At 37.3% G+C, this 22,446-nt stretch overlaps 1 long non-coding RNA gene across 11 annotated transcripts in view; it reads right to left on the reverse strand.

Annotated features, from left to right (window-relative positions):
• LOC126197336 (uncharacterized) overlaps positions 1-22,446 on the reverse strand; it is a 168,996-nt gene that overhangs the window by 74,187 nt on the left and 72,363 nt on the right. For all 11 annotated transcript variants that reach the window (XR_007539756.1, XR_007539708.1, XR_007539730.1 and 8 more), the window contains exons 3-4: positions 13,907-16,053; positions 1,868-3,141 (exon numbers count right to left, since the gene is read on the reverse strand). This is a non-coding gene — a long non-coding RNA (uncharacterized LOC126197336). The remainder of the gene's footprint in view (positions 1-1,867; positions 3,142-13,906; positions 16,054-22,446) is intronic.

A 22,446-nucleotide genomic window follows, 5' to 3' on the forward strand; every position in this document is an offset into this window, starting at 1 on the left:
ATAATGCAACTCTCACGATCATATTTTATAACAGGTCTCAAACATTACCAACTTGCTAGTCATTGTTTCTTACATCTATACACTGCAACCACACCTATGTTCATTCACCTCTAAGAACTCTTGGGACTCATTCTCAGTTCCAATCTCTCTTTTACACACTGTAGCCGCATTGCCTTTATCAACACATCATCACTCACTCTACTCTTGGATATACTACCTTCAGTCAGACTTCCCTCTCTTCACAGGGCACCTACGATTAACTCGCAAACAATTATATTAAATCATCCACATTTCTGCTCGACTCAGTTCTCCTCCTACTCTTCCATACACAGCGTGTCAACTGCACCAATACCTACTCCTTCATTTACATTCTTATCTCCCAACATGCTACCAGCTCATACAAGGGACATCCAAGGATTAAGAATTGCCTGGGCAATGGGAATCTCCACCTCATATATTTTTAGCTCCATTCTCACAAAATACTCTTTTTTCAGTGTTTTCAGCTCATACACATCACCAACATTCCATACACATCACCAACATTCCAAATATTTTGAGAATAAACCTATAAACCCTTATCAACTATCCTAATTTTTAGGGGATCAATCTCCTGGGGGATCAAACTTTCTTTCATAACAATCAAACCAACATCTATTTTTTCTCTTTTTACCTTCCTATACTCACTCTAAATTTTCTCATCCTAGCTACTTCATCCAAAGTGAATTATTATTTGATTGGTCTTCTATTTGTACATCTATCTACCAATTTCAAAGGATATTTTACTCTCTGGGACAATACATATTCACTTCTATGGATTATCATTTCGTCAAGTCACACACACTACTAAATCACCGTATCACTAACTGTCCAAACTCAAATCTTGTAGGCAGGACATACAGGGGCAACATTAGTTCACAAACCATTCACCACCAAACTCTATTTTGTCAGCAATTAGCCCTCACTTCATCACACCTCTTCACTACCACACCTCAATCCTAACGTTTTTACATTTTCTCTGGGGTACTGCTTTATTTCCTCATATAAACATTAACCACTACACTGACACAACCTTCTTTTATCTTCTCTGCACCATTCTTCAACCTTGTATTATACCACCTCTACAAAATTTAACATCAACTTCACCTCACTCAGATTTTTAACTCTACGTCAAACCATACACCATCGGTTACTCCATTCTTTGGAAAACCGGAACATCACTACTTCATTACCTTCATCATTTCTAACTGTCACATTACTCCAATTTCATAAACCTCCACATCACGCACATACCAACTACTTCGTACACACTCTCTCATACTTTAGATGTCTTCACCATATCATTTCCTCTCATATTCTAAATATTAAGGGACTGTACTTCCTACACCTTTCTACCTCCATAACACATCTCAAAGGGTAAATTCTTTTACACTAAGCCACAACAAACAAAATAACCAGACACAATATAAACCTTCTTTACAATCTTATCAATAACCAAGGGTCGCTCAAGTCTCTCTTTATTAACTAGTTTTCACTGTATTTCACTTCACAATAGCTAATAACTTCTCCACAATTGGACTCTTTATAACTTCTACAAATTTTAATACTAACACAATCACACTCCAGAAAGCCACTCTCCATTACCAACATCAAGTTTCACCTTCATCATCTACATTTTCAATATTTCCTGTTCTCAACATCAGTACAACTCATTTGCCTAATAGGGGTACCAATAAAATTTCTTATCCCGTCACACATAAATACTTCCTCACTATCATTATTCTCTACCACACAAACTGAAATAACTAAATCTATTGCTTGGGAATGGGCCACGTCCTCACACACACACACCTCCATCCTAAAATTTGACCTCACATCAGGTATCTACATCATTTCGACACACATCGTAAATTAACATAATTTCTATAATGTTGGATTTGAGTGGGAGCCTCTCGTTCCAAACAACAATCAGCATTTATACCTCAATGGGAAGGGCCATTAATTACACTTTCTGTACACCTTACATATACTGCAACTTCCACTACAACAACAGATTTTCCTTCTCTCCCAGCATCTGCACTAGGGTCTTCGAACACCTTCTACTCTCTTCCTAATTTTAACAGTCACGGTCTTACTCTCACCACCTGGCTCATACAAAAATTCAAAAACTTAATAATGCAACTCTCACGATCATATTTTATAACAGGTCTCAAACATTACCAACTTGCTAGTCATTGTTTCTTACATCTATACACTGCAACCACACCTATGTTCATTCACCTCTAAGAACTCTTGGGACTCATTCTCAGTTCCAATCTCTCTTTTACACACTGTAGCCGCATTGCCTTTATCAACACATCATCACTCACTCTACTCTTGGATATACTACCTTCAGTCAGACTTCCCTCTCTTCACAGGGCACCTACGATTAACTCGCAAACAATTATATTAAATCATCCACATTTCTGCTCGACTCAGTTCTCCTCCTACTCTTCCATACACAGCGTGTCAACTGCACCAATACCTACTCCTTCATTTACATTCTTATCTCCCAACATGCTACCAGCTCATACAAGGGACATCCAAGGATTAAGAATTGCCTGGGCAATGGGAATCTCCACCTCATATATTTTTAGCTCCATTCTCACAAAATACTCTTTTTTCAGTGTTTTCAGCTCATACACATCACCAACATTCCATACACATCACCAACATTCCAAATATTTTGAGAATAAACCTATAAACCCTTATCAACTATCCTAATTTTTAGGGGATCAATCTCCTGGGGGATCAAACTTTCTTTCATAACAATCAAACCAACATCTATTTTTTCTCTTTTTACCTTCCTATACTCACTCTAAATTTTCTCATCCTAGCTACTTCATCCAAAGTGAATTATTATTTGATTGGTCTTCTATTTGTACATCTATCTACCAATTTCAAAGGATATTTTACTCTCTGGGACAATACATATTCACTTCTATGGATTATCATTTCGTCAAGTCACACACACTACTAAATCACCGTATCACTAACTGTCCAAACTCAAATCTTGTAGGCAGGACATACAGGGGCAACATTAGTTCACAAACCATTCACCACCAAACTCTATTTTGTCAGCAATTAGCCCTCACTTCATCACACCTCTTCACTACCACACCTCAATCCTAACGTTTTTACATTTTCTCTGGGGTACTGCTTTATTTCCTCATATAAACATTAACCACTACACTGACACAACCTTCTTTTATCTTCTCTGCACCATTCTTCAACCTTGTATTATACCACCTCTACAAAATTTAACATCAACTTCACCTCACTCAGATTTTTAACTCTACTTCAAACCATACACCATCGGTTACTCCATTCTTTGGAAAACCGGAACATCACTACTTCATTACCTTCATCATTTCTAACTGTCACATTACTCCAATTTCATAAACCTCCACATCACGCACATACCAACTACTTCGTACACACTCTCTCATACTTTAGATGTCTTCACCATATCATTTCCTCTCATATTCTAAATATTAAGGGACTGTACTTCCTACACCTTTCTACCTCCATAACACATCTCAAAGGGTAAATTCTTTTACACTAAGCCACAACAAACAAAATAACCAGACACAATATAAACCTTCTTTACAATCTTATCAATAACCAAGGGTCGCTCAAGTCTCTCTTTATTAACTAGTTTTCACTGTATTTCACTTCACAATAGCTAATAACCTCTCCACAATTGGACTCTTTATAACTTCTACAAATTTTAATACTAACACAATCACACTCCAGAAAGCCACTCTCCATTACCAACATCAAGTTTCACCTTCATCATCTACATTTTCAATATTTCCTGTTCTCAACATCAGTACAACTCATTTGCCTAATAGGGGTACCAATAAAATTTCTTATCCCGTCACACATAAATACTTCCTCACTATCATTATTCTCTACCACACAAACTGAAATAACTAAATCTATTGCTTGGGAATGGGCCACGTCCTCACACACACACACCTCCATCCTAAAATTTCACCTCACATCAGGTATCTACATCATTTCGACACACATCGTAAATTAACATAATTTCTATAATGTTGGATTTGAGTGGGAGCCTCTCGTTCCAAACAACAATCAGCATTTATACCTCAATGGGAAGGGCCATTAATTACACTTTCTGTACACCTTACATATACTGCAACTTCCACTACAACAACAGATTTTCCTTCTCTCCCAGCATCTGCACTAGGGTCTTCGAACACCTTCTACTCTCTTCCTAATTTTAACAGTCACGGTCTTACTCTCACCACCTGGCTCATACAAAAATTCAAAAACTTAATAATGCAACTCTCACGATCATATTTTATAACAGGTCTCAAACATTACCAACTTGCTAGTCATTGTTTCTTACATCTATACACTGCAACCACACCTATGTTCATTCACCTCTAAGAACTCTTGGGACTCATTCTCAGTTCCAATCTCTCTTTTACACACTGTAGCCGCATTGCCTTTATCAACACATCATCACTCACTCTACTCTTGGATATACTACCTTCAGTCAGACTTCCCTCTCTTCACAGGGCACCTACGATTAACTCGCAAACAATTATATTAAATCATCCACATTTCTGCTCGACTCAGTTCTCCTCCTACTCTTCCATACACAGCGTGTCAACTGCACCAATACCTACTCCTTCATTTACATTCTTATCTCCCAACATGCTACCAACTCACACAAGGGACATCCAAGGACCAAGAATTGCCTGGGCAATGGGAATCTCCACCTCATACATTTTAAACTCCATTCTCACAAAATACTCTCTTTTAAGAGTTTTCAGCACATACACATCACCAACATTCCAAATATTTTGAGAATAAACCTATAAAACCTTATCAACTATCCTAATTTTTAGGGGATCAATCTACAGGGGGATCAAACTTTCTTTCATAACAATCAAACCAACATCTATTTTTTCTCTTTCACCTTCCTATACTCTCTCTAAATTTTCTCATCCTAGCTACCTCATCCAAAGTGAATTATTATTTGATTGGTCTTCTATTCGTACATCTCTCTACCAATTTCAAAGGATATTTTACTCTCTGGGACAATACATATTCACCTCTATGGATTATCATTTCGTCAAGTCACACACACTACTAAATCACCGTATCACTAACTGTCCAAACTCAAATCTTGTAGGCAGGACATACAGGGGCAACATTAGTTCACAAACCATTCACCACCAAACTCTATTTTGTCAGCAATTAGCCCTCACTTCATCACACCTCTTCACTACCACACCTCAATCCTAACTTTTTTACATTTTCTCTGGGGTACTGCTTTATTTCCTCATATAAACATTAACCACTACACTGACACAACCTTCTTTTATCTTCTCTGCACCATTCTTCAAGCTTGTATTATACCACCTTTACAAAATTTAACATCAACTTCACCTCACTCAGGTTTTTAACTCTACGTCTAACCATACACCATCGTTTACTCCATTCTTTGGAAAACCGGAACATCACTACTTCATTACCTTCATCATTTCTAACTGTCACATTACTCCAATTTCATAAACCTCCACATCACGCACATACCAACTACTTCGTACACACTCTCTCATACTTTAGATGTCTTCACCATATCATTTCCTCTCATATTCTAAATATTAAGGGACTGTACTTCCTACACCTTTCTACCTCCATAACACATCTCAAAGGGTAAATTCTTTTACACTAAGCCACAACAAACAAAATAACCAGACACAATATAAACCTTCTTTACAATCTTATCAATAACCAAGGGTCGCTCAAGTCTCTCTTTATTAACTAGTTTTCACTGTACTTCACTTCACAATAGCTAATAACCTCTCCACAATTGGACTCTTTATAACTTCTACAAATTTTAATACTAACACAATCACACTCCAGAAAGCCACTCTCCATTACCAACATCAAGTTTCACCTTCATCATCTACATTTTCAATATTTCCTGTTCTCAACATCAGTACAACTCATTTGCCTAATAGAGGTACCAATAAAATTTCTTATCCCGTCACACATAAATACTTCCTCACTATCATTATTCTCTACCACACAAACTGAAATAACTAAATCTATTGCTTGGGAATGGGCCACGTCCTCACACACACACACCTCCATCCTAAAATTTCACCTCACATCAGGTATCTACATCATTTCGATACACATCGTAAATTAACATAATTTCTGTAATGTTGGATTTGAGTGGGAGCCTCTCGTTCCAAACAACAATCAGCATCTATACCTCAATGGGAAGGGCCATCAATTACACTTTCTGTACACCTTACATATACTGCAACTTCCACTACAACAACAGATTTTCCTTCTCTCCCAGCATCTGCACTAGGGTCTTCGAACACCTTCTACTCTCTTCCTAATTTTAACAGTCACGGTCTTACTCTCACCACCTGGCTCATACAAAAATTCAAAAACTTAATAATGCAACTCTCACGATCATATTTTATAACAGGTCTCAAACATTACCAACTTGCTAGTCATTGTTTCTTACATCTATACACTGCAACCACACCTATGTTCATTCACCTCTAAGAACTCTTGGGACTCATTCTCAGTTCCAATCTCTCTTTTACACACTGTAGCCGCATTGCCTTTATCAACACATCATCACTCACTCTACTCTTGGATATACTACCTTCAGTCAGACTTCCCTCTCTTCACAGGGCACCTACGATTAACTCGCAAACAATTATATTAAATCATCCACATTTCTGCTCGACTCAGTTCTCCTCCTACTCTTCCATACACAGCGTGTCAACTGCACCAATACCTACTCCTTCATTTACATTCTTATCTCCCAACATGCTACCAGCTCATACAAGGGACATCCAAGGATTAAGAATTGCCTGGGCAATGGGAATCTCCACCTCATATATTTTTAGCTCCATTCTCACAAAATACTCTTTTTTCAGTGTTTTCAGCTCATACACATCACCAACATTCCATACACATCACCAACATTCCAAATATTTTGAGAATAAACCTATAAACCCTTATCAACTATCCTAATTTTTAGGGGATCAATCTCCTGGGGGATCAAACTTTCTTTCATAACAATCAAACCAACATCTATTTTTTCTCTTTTTACCTTCCTATACTCACTCTAAATTTTCTCATCCTAGCTACTTCATCCAAAGTGAATTATTATTTGATTGGTCTTCTATTTGTACATCTATCTACCAATTTCAAAGGATATTTTACTCTCTGGGACAATACATATTCACTTCTATGGATTATCATTTCGTCAAGTCACACACACTACTAAATCACCGTATCACTAACTGTCCAAACTCAAATCTTGTAGGCAGGACATACAGGGGCAACATTAGTTCACAAACCATTCACCACCAAACTCTATTTTGTCAGCAATTAGCCCTCACTTCATCACACCTCTTCACTACCACACCTCAATCCTAACGTTTTTACATTTTCTCTGGGGTACTGCTTTATTTCCTCATATAAACATTAACCACTACACTGACACAACCTTCTTTTATCTTCTCTGCACCATTCTTCAACCTTGTATTATACCACCTCTACAAAATTTAACATCAACTTCACCTCACTCAGATTTTTAACTCTACTTCAAACCATACACCATCGGTTACTCCATTCTTTGGAAAACCGGAACATCACTACTTCATTACCTTCATCATTTCTAACTGTCACATTACTCCAATTTCATAAACCTCCACATCACGCACATACCAACTACTTCGTACACACTCTCTCATACTTTAGATGTCTTCACCATATCATTTCCTCTCATATTCTAAATATTAAGGGACTGTACTTCCTACACCTTTCTACCTCCATAACACATCTCAAAGGGTAAATTCTTTTACACTAAGCCACAACAAACAAAATAACCAGACACAATATAAACCTTCTTTACAATCTTATCAATAACCAAGGGTCGCTCAAGTCTCTCTTTATTAACTAGTTTTCACTGTATTTCACTTCACAATAGCTAATAACCTCTCCACAATTGGACTCTTTATAACTTCTACAAATTTTAATACTAACACAATCACACTCCAGAAAGCCACTCTCCATTACCAACATCAAGTTTCACCTTCATCATCTACATTTTCAATATTTCCTGTTCTCAACATCAGTACAACTCATTTGCCTAATAGGGGTACCAATAAAATTTCTTATCCCGTCACACATAAATACTTCCTCACTATCATTATTCTCTACCACACAAACTGAAATAACTAAATCTATTGCTTGGGAATGGGCCACGTCCTCACACACACACACCTCCATCCTAAAATTTCACCTCACATCAGGTATCTACATCATTTCGACACACATCGTAAATTAACATAATTTCTATAATGTTGGATTTGAGTGGGAGCCTCTCGTTCCAAACAACAATCAGCATTTATACCTCAATGGGAAGGGCCATTAATTACACTTTCTGTACACCTTACATATACTGCAACTTCCACTACAACAACAGATTTTCCTTCTCTCCCAGCATCTGCACTAGGGTCTTCGAACACCTTCTACTCTCTTCCTAATTTTAACAGTCACGGTCTTACTCTCACCACCTGGCTCATACAAAAATTCAAAAACTTAATAATGCATCTCTCACGATCATATTTTATAACAGGTCTCAAACATTACCAACTTGCTAGTCATTGTTTCTTACATCTATACACTGCAACCACACCTATGTTCATTCACCTCTAAGAACTCTTGGGACTCATTCTCAGTTCCAATCTCTCTTTTACACACTGTAGCCGCATTGCCTTTATCAACACATCATCACTCACTCTACTCTTGGATATACTACCTTCAGTCAGACTTCCCTCTCTTCACAGGGCACCTACGATTAACTCGCAAACAATTATATTAAATCATCCACATTTCTGCTCGACTCAGTTCTCCTCCTACTCTTCCATACACAGCGTGTCAACTGCACCAATACCTACTCCTTCATTTACATTCTTATCTCCCAACATGCTACCAACTCACAGAAGGGACATCCAAGGACCAAGAATTGCCTGGGCAATGGGAATCTCCACCTCATACATTTTAAACTCCATTCTCACAAAATACTCTCTTTTAAGAGTTTTCAGCACATACACATCACCAACATTCCAAATATTTTGAGAATAAACCTATAAAACCTTATCAACTATCCTAATTTTTAGGGGATCAATCTACAGGGGGATCAAACTTTCTTTCATAACAATCAAACCAACATCTATTTTTTCTCTTTCACCTTCCTATACTCTCTCTAAATTTTCTCATCCTAGCTACCTCATCCAAAGTGAATTATTATTTGATTGGTCTTCTATTCGTACATCTCTCTACCAATTTCAAAGGATATTTTACTCTCTGGGACAATACATATTCACCTCTATGGATTATCATTTCGTCAAGTCACACACACTACTAAATCACCGTATCACTAACTGTCCAAACTCAAATCTTGTAGGCAGGACATACAGGGGCAACATTAGTTCACAAACCATTCACCACCAAACTCTATTTTGTCAGCAATTAGCCCTCACTTCATCACACCTCTTCACTACCACACCTCAATCCTAACTTTTTTACATTTTCTCTGGGGTACTGCTTTATTTCCTCATATAAACATTAACCACTACACTGACACAACCTTCTTTTATCTTCTCTGCACCATTCTTCAAGCTTGTATTATACCACCTTTACAAAATTTAACATCAACTTCACCTCACTCAGGTTTTTAACTCTACGTCTAACCATACACCATCGTTTACTTCATTCTTTGGAAAACCGGAACATCACTACTTCATTACCTTCATCATTTCTAACTGTCACATTACTCCAATTTCATAAACCTCCACATCACGCACATACCAACTACTTCGTACACACTCTCTCATACTTTAGATGTCTTCACCATATCATTTCCTCTCATATTCTAAATATTAAGGGACTGTACTTCCTACACCTTTCTACCTCCATAACACATCTCAAAGGGTAAATTCTTTTACACTAAGCCACAACAAACAAAATAACCAGACACAATATAAACCTTCTTTACAATCTTATCAATAACCAAGGGTCGCTCAAGTCTCTCTTTATTAACTAGTTTTCACTGTACTTCACTTCACAATAGCTAATAACCTCTCCACAATTGGACTCTTTATAACTTCTACAAATTTTAATACTAACACAATCACACTCCAGAAAGCCACTCTCCATTACCAACATCAAGTTTCACCTTCATCATCTACATTTTCAATATTTCCTGTTCTCAACATCAGTACAACTCATTTGCCTAATAGAGGTACCAATAAAATTTCTTATCCCGTCACACATAAATACTTCCTCACTATCATTATTCTCTACCACACAAACTGAAATAACTAAATCTATTGCTTGGGAATGGGCCATGTCCTCACACACACACACACACACACCTCCATCCTAAAATTTCACCTCACATCAGGTATCTACATCATTTCGATACACATTGTAAATTAACATAGTTTCAATAATGTTGGATTTGAGTGGGAGCCTCTCGTTCCAAACAACAATCAGCATCTATACCTCAATGGGAAGGGCCATCAATTACACTTTCTGTACACCTTACATATACTGCAACTTTCACTACAACAATAGACTTTCCTTCTCTCTCAGCATCTGCATTAGGGTCTTCGAACACCTTCTACTCTCTTCCTAATAGAAACAGTCACGGGTTTTACTCTCATCACCTGGCTTATACAAAACTCCAAAATCTCAATAATGCAACGCTGATGATCATATTTTATTACAGGTCTCAAACATTACCAACTTGCTAGTCATTGTTTCTTACATCTATACACTCCAACCACACCTATGTTCATTTACCTCTAAGAACTCTTGGGACTCATTCTCAGTTCCAATCTCTCTTTACACACTGTACCCGCATTGCCTTTATCAACACATCATCACTCACTCTACTCTTGGATATACTACCTTCAGTCAGACTTCCCTCTTTTCACAGGGCACCTAAGATTAACTCGCAAACAAATATATTAAATCATCCACGTTTCTGCTCAACTCAGGTCTCCTCCTACTCTTCCATAAACAGCGTATCAGCTGCACCAATACCTACTCCTTCATTTACATTCTTATCTCCAACATGCTACCAGCTCACACAAGGGACATCCAAGGAACAAGAATTGCCTGGGCAATGGGAATCTCCACCTCATACATTTTAAACTCCATTCTCACAAAATACTCTCTTTTCAGTGTTTTCAGCACATACACATCACCAACATTCCAAATATTTTGAGAATAAACCTATAAAACCTTATCAACTAGCCTACTTTTTAGGGGATCAATCTACAGGGGGAACAAAATTTCTTTCATAACAATCGAACAAACATCCATTTTTTCTCTTTTTTCCTTTCTATACTCACTCTAAATTCTCTCATCCTCGCTACCTCATCCAAAGTGAGTTATTATTTGATTGGTCTTCTATTCGTAGATCTGTCTACAAACTTCAAAGGATATTTTACTCTCTGGGACAATACATATTCACCTCTATGGATTATCATTTCATCAAGTCACACACACTACTAAATCACCGTATCACTAACTGTCCAAACTCAAATCTTGTAGGCAGGACATACAGGGGCAACATTAGTTCACAAACCATTCACCACCAAACTCTATTTTGTCAGCAATTCGCCTTCACTTCATCACACCTCTTCACTACCACACCTCATTCCTAACTTTTTTACATTTTCTCTGGGGTACTGTTTTATTTCCTCATATAAACATTAACCTCTACACTGACATAACCTCCTTTTATCTTCTCTGCACCATTCTTCAACCTTGTATTATACCACCTTTACGAAATTTAACATCGACTTCACCTCACTCAGGGTTCTAACTCTACTTCAAACCATACACCATCGTTTACTCCATTCTTTGGAAAACCGGAACATCACTACTTCATTACCTTCATCATTTCTAAGTCACATTACTCCAATTTCATAAACCTCCACATCAACACATACCAACTACTTCGTACACACTCTCTCATACTTTAGATGTCTCCACTATATCATTTCCTCTCGTATTCTAAATATTAAGGGACTGTACCTCCTACACCTTTCTACCTCCATAACACATCTCAAAGGGTAAATTCTTTTACACTAAGCCACAACAAACAAAATAACCAGACACAATATAAACCTTCTTTACAATCTTATCAATAACCAAGGGTCGCTCAAGTCTCTCTTTATTAACTAGCCTTCACTGTATTTCACTTCACAATAGCTAATAACCTCTCCACAATTGGACTCTTTATAACTTCTACAAATTTTAATACTAACGCAATCACACTCCAGACCGCCACTCTCCATTACCAACATCAAGTTTCACCTTCATCATCTACAATTTCAATACTTTCTGTTCTCAACATCAGTACAACTCATCTGCCTAATAGAGGTACCAATAAAATTTCTTATCCCGTCACACATAAATACTTCCTCACTATCATTATTCTCTACCACACAAACTGAAATAACTAAATCTATTGCTTGGGAATGGGCCACGTCCTCACACACACACACCTCCATCCTAAAATTTCACCTCACATCAGGTATCTACATCATTTCGATACACATCGTAAATTAACATAATTTCTGTAATGTTGGATTTGAGTGGGAGCCTCTCGTTCCAAACAACAATCAGCATTTATACCTCAATGGGAAGGGCCATCAGTTACTCTTTCTGTACACCTTACATATACTGCAACTTTCACTACAACAACAGACTTTCCTTCTCTCTCAGCATCTGCATTAGGGTCTTCGAACACCTTCTACTCTCTTCCTAATAAAAACAGTCACGGGTTTTACTCTCATCACCTGGCTCATACAAAACTCCAAAATCTCAATAATGCAACTCTCACGATCATATTTTATAACAGGTCTCAAACATTACCAACTTGCTAGTCATTGTTTCTTACATCTATACACTCCAACCACACCTATGTTCATTTACCTCTAAGAACTCTTGGGACTCATACTCAGTTCCAATCTCTCTTTTACACACTGTACCCGCATTGCCTTTATCAACACATCATCACTCACTCTCCTCTTGGATATACTACCTTCAGTCAGACTTCCCTCTTTTCACAGGGCACCTACGATTAACTCGCAAACAAATATATTAAATCATCCACATTTCTGCTCAACTCAGGTCTCCTCCTACTCTTCCATACACAGCGTGTCAACTGCACCAATACCTACTCCTTCATTTACATTCTTATCTCCAACATGCTACCAACTCACACAAGGGACATCCAAGGACCAAGAATTGCCTGGGCAATGGGAATCTCCACCTCATACATTTTAAACTCCATTCTCACAAAATACTCTCTTTTAAGAGTTTTCAGCACATACACATCACCAACATTCCAAATATTTTGAGAATAAACCTATAAAACCTTATCAACTATCCTAATTTTTAGGGGATCAATCTACAGGTGGATCAAACTTTCTTTCATAACAATCAAACCAACATCTATTTTTTCTCTTTTACCTTCCTATACTCTCTCTAAATTTTCTCATCCTAGCTACCTCATCCAAAGTGAATTATTATTTGATTGGTCTTCTATTCGTACATCTCTCTACCAATTTCAAAGGATATTTTACTCTCTGGGACAATACATATTCACCTCTATGGATTATCATTTCGTCAAGTCACACACACTACTAAATCACCGTATCACTAACTGTCCAAACTCAAATCTTGTAGGCAGGCCGTACAGGGGCAACATAGTTAACAAACCATTCACCACCAAACTCTATTTTGTCAGCAATTAGCCTTCACTGAATCACACCTCTTCACTACCACACCTCATTCCTAACTTTTTTACATTTTCTCTGGGGTACTGCTTTATTTCCTCATATAAACATTAACCACTACACTGACACAACCTTCTTTTATCTTTTCTGCACCATTCTTCAACCTTGTATTATACCACCTTTACAAAATTTAACATCAACTTCACCTCACTCAGACTTTTAACTCTACTTCAAACCATACACCATTGTTTACTCCATTCTTTGGAAAACCGGAACATCACTACATCATTACCTTCATCATTTCTAACTGTCACATTACTTCAATTTCATAAACCTCCACATCACGCACATACCAACTACTTCGTACACACTCTCTCATACTTTAGATGTCTCCACTATATCATTTCCTCTCGTATTCTAAATGTTAAGGGACTGTACTTCCTACACCTTTCTACCTCCATAACACATCTCAAAGGGTAAATTCATTTACACTAAGCCACAACAAACAAAATAACCAGACACAATATAAACCTTCTTTACAATCTTATCAATATCCAAGGGTCGCTCAAGTCTCTCTTTATTTACTAGTCTTCACTGTATTTCACTTCACAATAGCTAATAACCTCTCCACAATTGGACTCTTTATAACTTCTACAAATTTTAATACTAACACAATCACACTCCAGAAAGCCACTCTCCATTACCAACATCAAGTTTCACCTTCATCATCTACATTTTCAATATTTCCTGTTGTCAACATCAGTACAACTCATTTGCCTAATAGGGGTACCAAATAAACTTCTTATCCTGTCACACACAAATACTTCCTCACTATCATTATTCTCTACCACACAAACTGAAATAACTAATTCTATTGCTTGGGAATGGGCCACGTCCTCACACACACACACCTCCATCCTAAAATTTCACCTCACATCAGGTATCTACATCATTTCGATACACATCGTAAATTAACATAATTTCTATAATGTTGGATTTGAGTGGGAGCCTCTCGTTCCAAACAACAATCAGCATCTATACCTCAATGGGAAGGGCCATCAATTACACTTTCTGTACACCTTACATATACTGCAACTTTCACTACAACAACAGACTTTCCTTCTCTCTCAGCATCTGCATTTGGGTCTTCGAACACCTTCTACTCTCTTCCTAATAAAAACAGTCACGGGTTTTACTCTCATCACCTGGCTCATACAAAACTCCAAAATCTCAATAATGCAACTCTCACGATCATATTTTATAACAGGTCTCAAACATTACCAACTTGCTAGTCATTGTTTCTTACATCTATACACTCCAACCACACCTATGTTCATTCACCTCTAAGAACTCTTGGGACTCATTCTCAGTTCCAATCTCTCTTTTACACACTGTACCCGCATTGACTTTATCAACACATCATCACTCACTCTACTCTTGGATATACTACCTTCAGTCAGACTTCCCTCTTTTCACAGGGCACCTACAATTAACTCGCAAACAATTATATTAAATCATCCACATTTCTGCTCAACTCAGGTCTCCTCCTCCTCTTCCGTAAACAGCGTATCAGCTGCACCAATACATACTCCTTCATTTACATTCTTATCTCCAACATGCTACCAGCTCATACAAGGGACATCCAAGGATTAAGAATTGCCTTGGCAATGGAAATCTCCACCTCATACATTTTAAACTCCATTCTCACAAAATACTCTCTTTTAAGTGTTTTCGGCTCATACACATCACCAACATTCCAAATATTTTGAGAATAAACCTATAAAACCTTATCAACTATCCTAATTTTTATGGGATCAATCTACATGGGGAACAAAATTTCTTTCATAACAATCGAACAAACATCCATTTTTTCTCTTTTTTCCTTTCTATATTGCTCTAAATTCTCTCATCCTCGCTACCTCATCCAAAGTGAATTATTATTTGATTGGTCTTCTATTCGTAGATCTGTCTACAAACTTCAAAGGATATTTTACTCTCTGGGACAATACATATTCACCTCTATGGATTATCATTTCGTCAAGTCACACACACTACTAAATCACCGTATCACTAACTGTCCAAACCCAAATCTTGTAGGCAGGCCGTACAGGGGCAACATAGTTCACAAACCATTCACCACCAAACTCTATTTTGTCAGCAATTAGCCTTCACTGAATCACACCTCTTCACTACCACACCTCATTCCTAACTTTTTTACATTTTCTCTGGGGTACTGTTTTTTATTTCCTCATATAAACATTAACCACTACACTGACACAACCTTCTTTTATCTTCTCTGCACCATTCTTCAACCTTGTTTTATACCACCTTTACAAAATTTAACATCAACTTCACCTCACTCAGACTTTTAACTCTACTTCAAACCATACACCATTGTTTACTCCATTCTTTGGAAAACCGGAACATCACTACATCATTACCTTCATCATTTCTAACTGTCACATTACTTCAATTTCATAAACCTCCACATCACGCACATACCAACTACTTCGTACACACTCTCTCATACTTTAGATGTCTCCACTATATCATTTCCTCTCGTATTCTAAATGTTAAGGGACTGTACTTCCTACACCTTTCTACCTCCATAACACATCTCAAAGGGTAAATTCATTTACACTAAGCCACAACAAACAAAATAACCAGACACAATATAAACCTTCTTTACAATCTTATCAATATCCAAGGGTCGCTCAAGTCTCTCTTTATTTACTAGTCTTCACTGTATTTCACTTCACAATAGCTAATAACCTCTCCACAATTGGACTCTTTATAACTTCTACAAATTTTAATACTAACACAATCACACTCCAGAAAGCCACTCTCCATTACCAACATCAAGTTTCACCTTCATCATCTACATTTTCAATATTTCCTGTTGTCAACATCAGTACAACTCATTTGCCTAATAGGGGTACCAAATAAACTTCTTATCCTGTCACACACAAATACTTCCTCACTATCATTATTCTCTACCACACAAACTGAAATAACTAATTCTATTGCTTGGGAATGGGCCACGTCCTCACACACACACACCTCCATCCTAAAATTTCACCTCACATCAGGTATCTACATCATTTCGATACACATCGTAAATTAACATAATTTCTATAATGTTGGATTTGAGTGGGAGCCTCTCGTTCCAAACAACAATCAGCATCTATACCTCAATGGGAAGGGCCATCAATTACACTTTCTGTACACCTTACATATACTGCAACTTTCACTACAACAACAGACTTTCCTTCTCTCTCAGCATCTGCATTTGGGTCTTCGAACACCTTCTACTCTCTTCCTAATAAAAACAGTCACGGGTTTTACTCTCATCACCTGGCTCATACAAAACTCCAAAATCTCAATAATGCAACTCTCACGATCATATTTTATAACAGGTCTCAAACATTACCAACTTGCTAGTCATTGTTTCTTACATCTATACACTCCAACCACACCTATGTTCATTCACCTCTAAGAACTCTTGGGACTCATTCTCAGTTCCAATCTCTCTTTTACACACTGTACCCGCATTGACTTTATCAACACATCATCACTCACTCTACTCTTGGATATACTACCTTCAGTCAGACTTCCCTCTTTTCACAGGGCACCTACGATTAACTCGCAAACAATTATATTAAATCATCCACATTTCTGCTCGACTCAGTTCTCCCCCTACTCTTCCATACACAGCGTGTCAACTGCACCAATACCTACTCCTTCATTTACATTCTTATCTCCCAACATGCTACCAGCTCATACAAGGGACATCCAAGGATTAAGAATTGCCTTGGCAATGGGAACCTCCACCTCATACATTTTTAACTCAGTTCTCACAAAATACTCTTTTTTCAGTGTTTTCAGCTCATACACATCACCAACATTCCAAATATTTTGAGAATAAACCTATAAAACCTTATCAACTATCCTAATTTTTAGGGGATCAATCTACAGGGGGATCAAACTTTCTTTCATAACATCAAACCAACATCTGTTTTTTCTCTTCTTACCTTTCTATACTCTCTCTAAATTTTCTCATCCTAGCTTCCTCATCCAAAGTGAATTATTATTTGATTGGTCTTCTATTCGTACATCTCTCTACCAATTTCAAAGGATATTTTACTCTCTGGGACAATACATATTCACTTCTATGGATTTTCATTTCGTCAAGTCACACACACTACTAAATCACCGTATCACTAACTGTCCAAACTCTAATCTTGTAGGCAGGACGTACTGGGGCAACATTAGTTCACAAACCATTCACCACCAAACTCTATTTTGTCAGCAATTAGCCCACACTTCATCACACCTCTTCACTACCACACCTCAATCCTAAGTTTTTTACATTTTCTCTGGGGTACTGCTTTATTTCCTCATATAAACATTAACCACTACACTGACACAACCTTCTTTTATCTTCTCTGCACCATTCTTCAACCTTGTATTATACCACCTTTACAAAATTTAACATCAACTTCACTTCACTCAGACTTTTAACTCTACTTCAAACCATACACCATCGGTTACTCCATTCTTTCAAAAACCGGAACATCACTACTTCAATACCTTCATCATTTCTAACTGTCACATTACTCCAATTTCATAAACCTCCACATCACGCACATACCAACTACTTCGTACACACTCTCTCATACTTTAGATGTCTCCACTATATCATTTCCTCTCGTATTCTAAATATTAAGGGACTGTACTTCCTACACCTTTTTACCTCCATAACACATCTCAAAGGGTAAATTCTTTTACACTAAGCCACAACAAACAAAATAACCAGACACAATATAAACCTTCTTTACAATCTTATCAATAACCAAGGTTTGCTCAAGTCTCTCTTTATTTACTAGTCTTCACTGTATTTCACTTCACAATAGCTAATAACCTCTCCACAATTGGACTCTTTGTAACTTCTACAAATTTTAATACTAACACAATCACACTCCAGAAAGCCACTCTCCATTACCAACATCAAGTTTCACCTTCATCATCTACATTTTCAATATTTCCTGTTCTCAACATCAGTACAACTCATTTGCCTAATAGGGGTACCAATAAAATTTCTTATCCCGTCACACATAAATACTTCCTCACTATCATTATTCTCTACCACACAAACTGAAATAACTAAATCTATTGCTTGGGAATGGGCCACGTCCTCACACACACACACACCTCCATCCTAAAATTTCACCTCACATTAGGTATCTACATCATTTCGATACACATCGTAAATTAACATAATTTCTATAATGTTGGATTTGAGTGGGAGCCTCTCGTTCCAAACAACAATCAGCATCTATACCTCAATGGGAAGGGCCATCAATTACACTTTCTGTACACCTTACATATACTGCAACTTTCACTACAACAACAGACTTTCCTTCTCTCTCAGCATCCGCATTAGGGTCTTCGAACACCTTCTACTCTCTTCCTAATAAAAACAGTCACGGGTTTTACTCTCATCACCTGGCTCATAAATCTCAATAATGCAACTCTCACGATCATATTTTATAACAGGTCTCAAACATTACCAACTTGCTAGTCATTGTTTCTTACATCTATACACTCCAACCACACCTATGTTCATTTACCTCGCTGCACCAATACATACTCCTTCATTTACATTCTTATCTCCAACATGCTACCAGCTCATACAAGGGACATCCTAGGATTAAGAATTGCCTGGGCAATGGAAATCTCCACCTCATACATTTTAAACTCCATTCTCACAACATACTCTCTTTTCAGTGTTTTCAGCTCATACACATCACCAACATTCCAAATATTTTGAAAATAAACCTTTAAACCCTTATCAACTATCCTAAATTTTAGGGGATCAATCTACAGGGGGTTCAAAGTTTATTTCATAACAATCAAACCAACATCTATTTTTTCTCTTTTTTCCTTTCTATACTCGCTCTAAATTCTCTCATCCTCGCTACCTCATCCAAAGTGAGTTATTATTTGATTGGTCTTCAATTCGTAGATCTGTCTACAAACTTCAAAGGATATTTTACTCTCTGGGACAATACATATTCACCTCCATGGATTATCATTTCGTCAAATCACACACATTACTAAATCACCGTATCACTAACTGTCCAAACTCAAATCTTGTAGGCAGGCCGTACAGGGGCAACATATTTCACAAACCATTCACCACCAAACTCAATTTTGTCAGCAATTAGCCTTCACTGAATCACACCTCTTCACTACCACACCTCATTCCTAACTTTTTTACATTTTCTCTGGGGTACTGTTTTATTTACTCATATAAACATTAACCACTACACTGACACAACCTTCTTTTATCCATTCTGCTCCATTCTTCAACCTTGTATTATACCACCTTTACAAAATTTAACATCAACTTCACCTCACTCAGGTTTTTAACTCTACTTCAAACCATACACCATCGGTTACTCCATTCTTTCGAAAACCAGAACATCACTACTTCATTACCTTCATCATTTCTAATTGTCACATTACTCCAATTTCATAAACCTCCACATCACGCACATACCAACTACTTCGTACACACTCTCTCATACTTTAGATGTCTCCACTATATCATTTCCTCTCATGTTCTAAATATTAAGGGACTGTACTTCCTACACCTTTCTACCTCCATAACACATCTCAAAGGGTAAATTCTTTTACACTAAGCCACAACAAACAAAATAACCAGACACAATATAAACCTTCTTTACAATCTTATCAATAACCAAGGGTCGCTCAAGTCTCTCTTTATTTACTAGTCTTCACTGTATTTCACTTCACAATAGCTAATAACCTCTCCACAATTGGACTCTTTATAACTTCTACAAATTTTAATACTAACACAATCACACTCCAGAAAGCCACTCTCCATTACCAACATCAAGTTTCACCTTCATCATCTACATTTTCAATATTTCCTGTTCTCAACATCACTACAACTCATTTGCCTAATAGGGTTACCAATAAAACTTCTTATCCCGTCACACATACATACTTCCTCACTATCATTATTCTCTACCACACAAACTGAAATAACTAATTCTATTGCTTGGGAATGGGCCACGTCCTCACACACACACACCTCCATCCTAAAATTTGACCTCACATCAGGTATCTACATCATTTCGATACACATCGTAAATTAACATAATTTCTATAATGTTGGATTTGAGTGGGAGCCTCTCGTTCCAAACAACAATCAGCATCTATACCTCAATGGGAAGGGCCATCAAATACTCTTTCTGTACACCTTACATATACTGCAACTTTCACTACAACAACAGACTTTCCTGCTCTCTCAGCATCCACATTAGGGTCTTCGAACACCTTCTACTCTCTTCCTAATAAAAACAGTCACGGGTTTTACTCTCATCACCTGGCTCATACAAAACTCCAAAATCTCAATAATGCAACTCTCACGATCATATTTTATAACAGGTCTCATACATTACCAACTTGCTAGTCATTGTTTCTTACATCTAACCACTCCAACCACACCTATGTTCATCCACCTCTAAGAACTCTTGGGACTCATTCTCACTTCACTTAAACCTATGCCTTCTTCCACTCTCTCTTTTACACACCGTACACACATTGCCTTTATCAACACATCATCACTCACTCTACTCTTGGATATACTACTTTCAGTCAGACTTCCCTCTTTTCAAAGGGCACCTACGATTAACTCGCAAACAATTATATTAAATCATCCACATTTCTGCTCGACTCAGGTCTCCTCCTACTCTTCCATACACAGCGTGTCAACTGCACCAATACCTACTCCTTCATTTACATTCTTATCTCCCAACATGCTACCAGCTCATACAAGGGACATCCAAGGATTAAGAATTGCCTGGGCAATGGGAATCTCCACCTCATACATTTTTAACTCAGTTCTCACAAAATACTCTCTTTTCAGTGATTTCAGCTCATACACGTCACCAACATTCCAAATATTTTGAGAATAAACCTATAAACCCTTATCAACTATCCTAATTTTTAGGGGATCGATCTACAGGGGGATCAAACTTTCTTTCATAACAATCAAACCAACATCTGTTTTTTCTCTTTTTACCTTCCTATACTCGCTCTAAATTTTCTCATCCTAGCTACCTCATCCAAAGTGAGTTATTATTTGATTGGTCTTCTATTCGTACATCTATCTACCAATTTCAAAGGATATTTTACTCTCTGGGACAATACATATTCACTTCTATGGATTATCATTTCGTCAAGTCACACACACTACTAAATCACCGTATCACTAACTGTCCAAACTCAAATCTTGTAGGCAGGACATACAGGGGCAACATTAGTTCACAAACCATTCACCACCAAACTCTATTTTGTCAGCAATTAGCCCTCACTTCATCACACCTCTTCACTACCACACTTCAATCCTAACTTTTTTACATTGTCTCTGGGGTACTGCTTTATTTCCTCATATAAACATTAACCACTACACTGACACAACCTTCTTTCATCTTCTATGCACCATTCTTCAACCTTGTATTATACCACCTTTACAAAATTTAAC

This window comes from Schistocerca nitens, chromosome 1 (genome assembly GCF_023898315.1).
Source record: "Schistocerca nitens isolate TAMUIC-IGC-003100 chromosome 1, iqSchNite1.1, whole genome shotgun sequence".
In the NCBI taxonomy this organism is placed as follows: Eukaryota; Metazoa; Arthropoda; class Insecta; order Orthoptera; family Acrididae; genus Schistocerca; species Schistocerca nitens.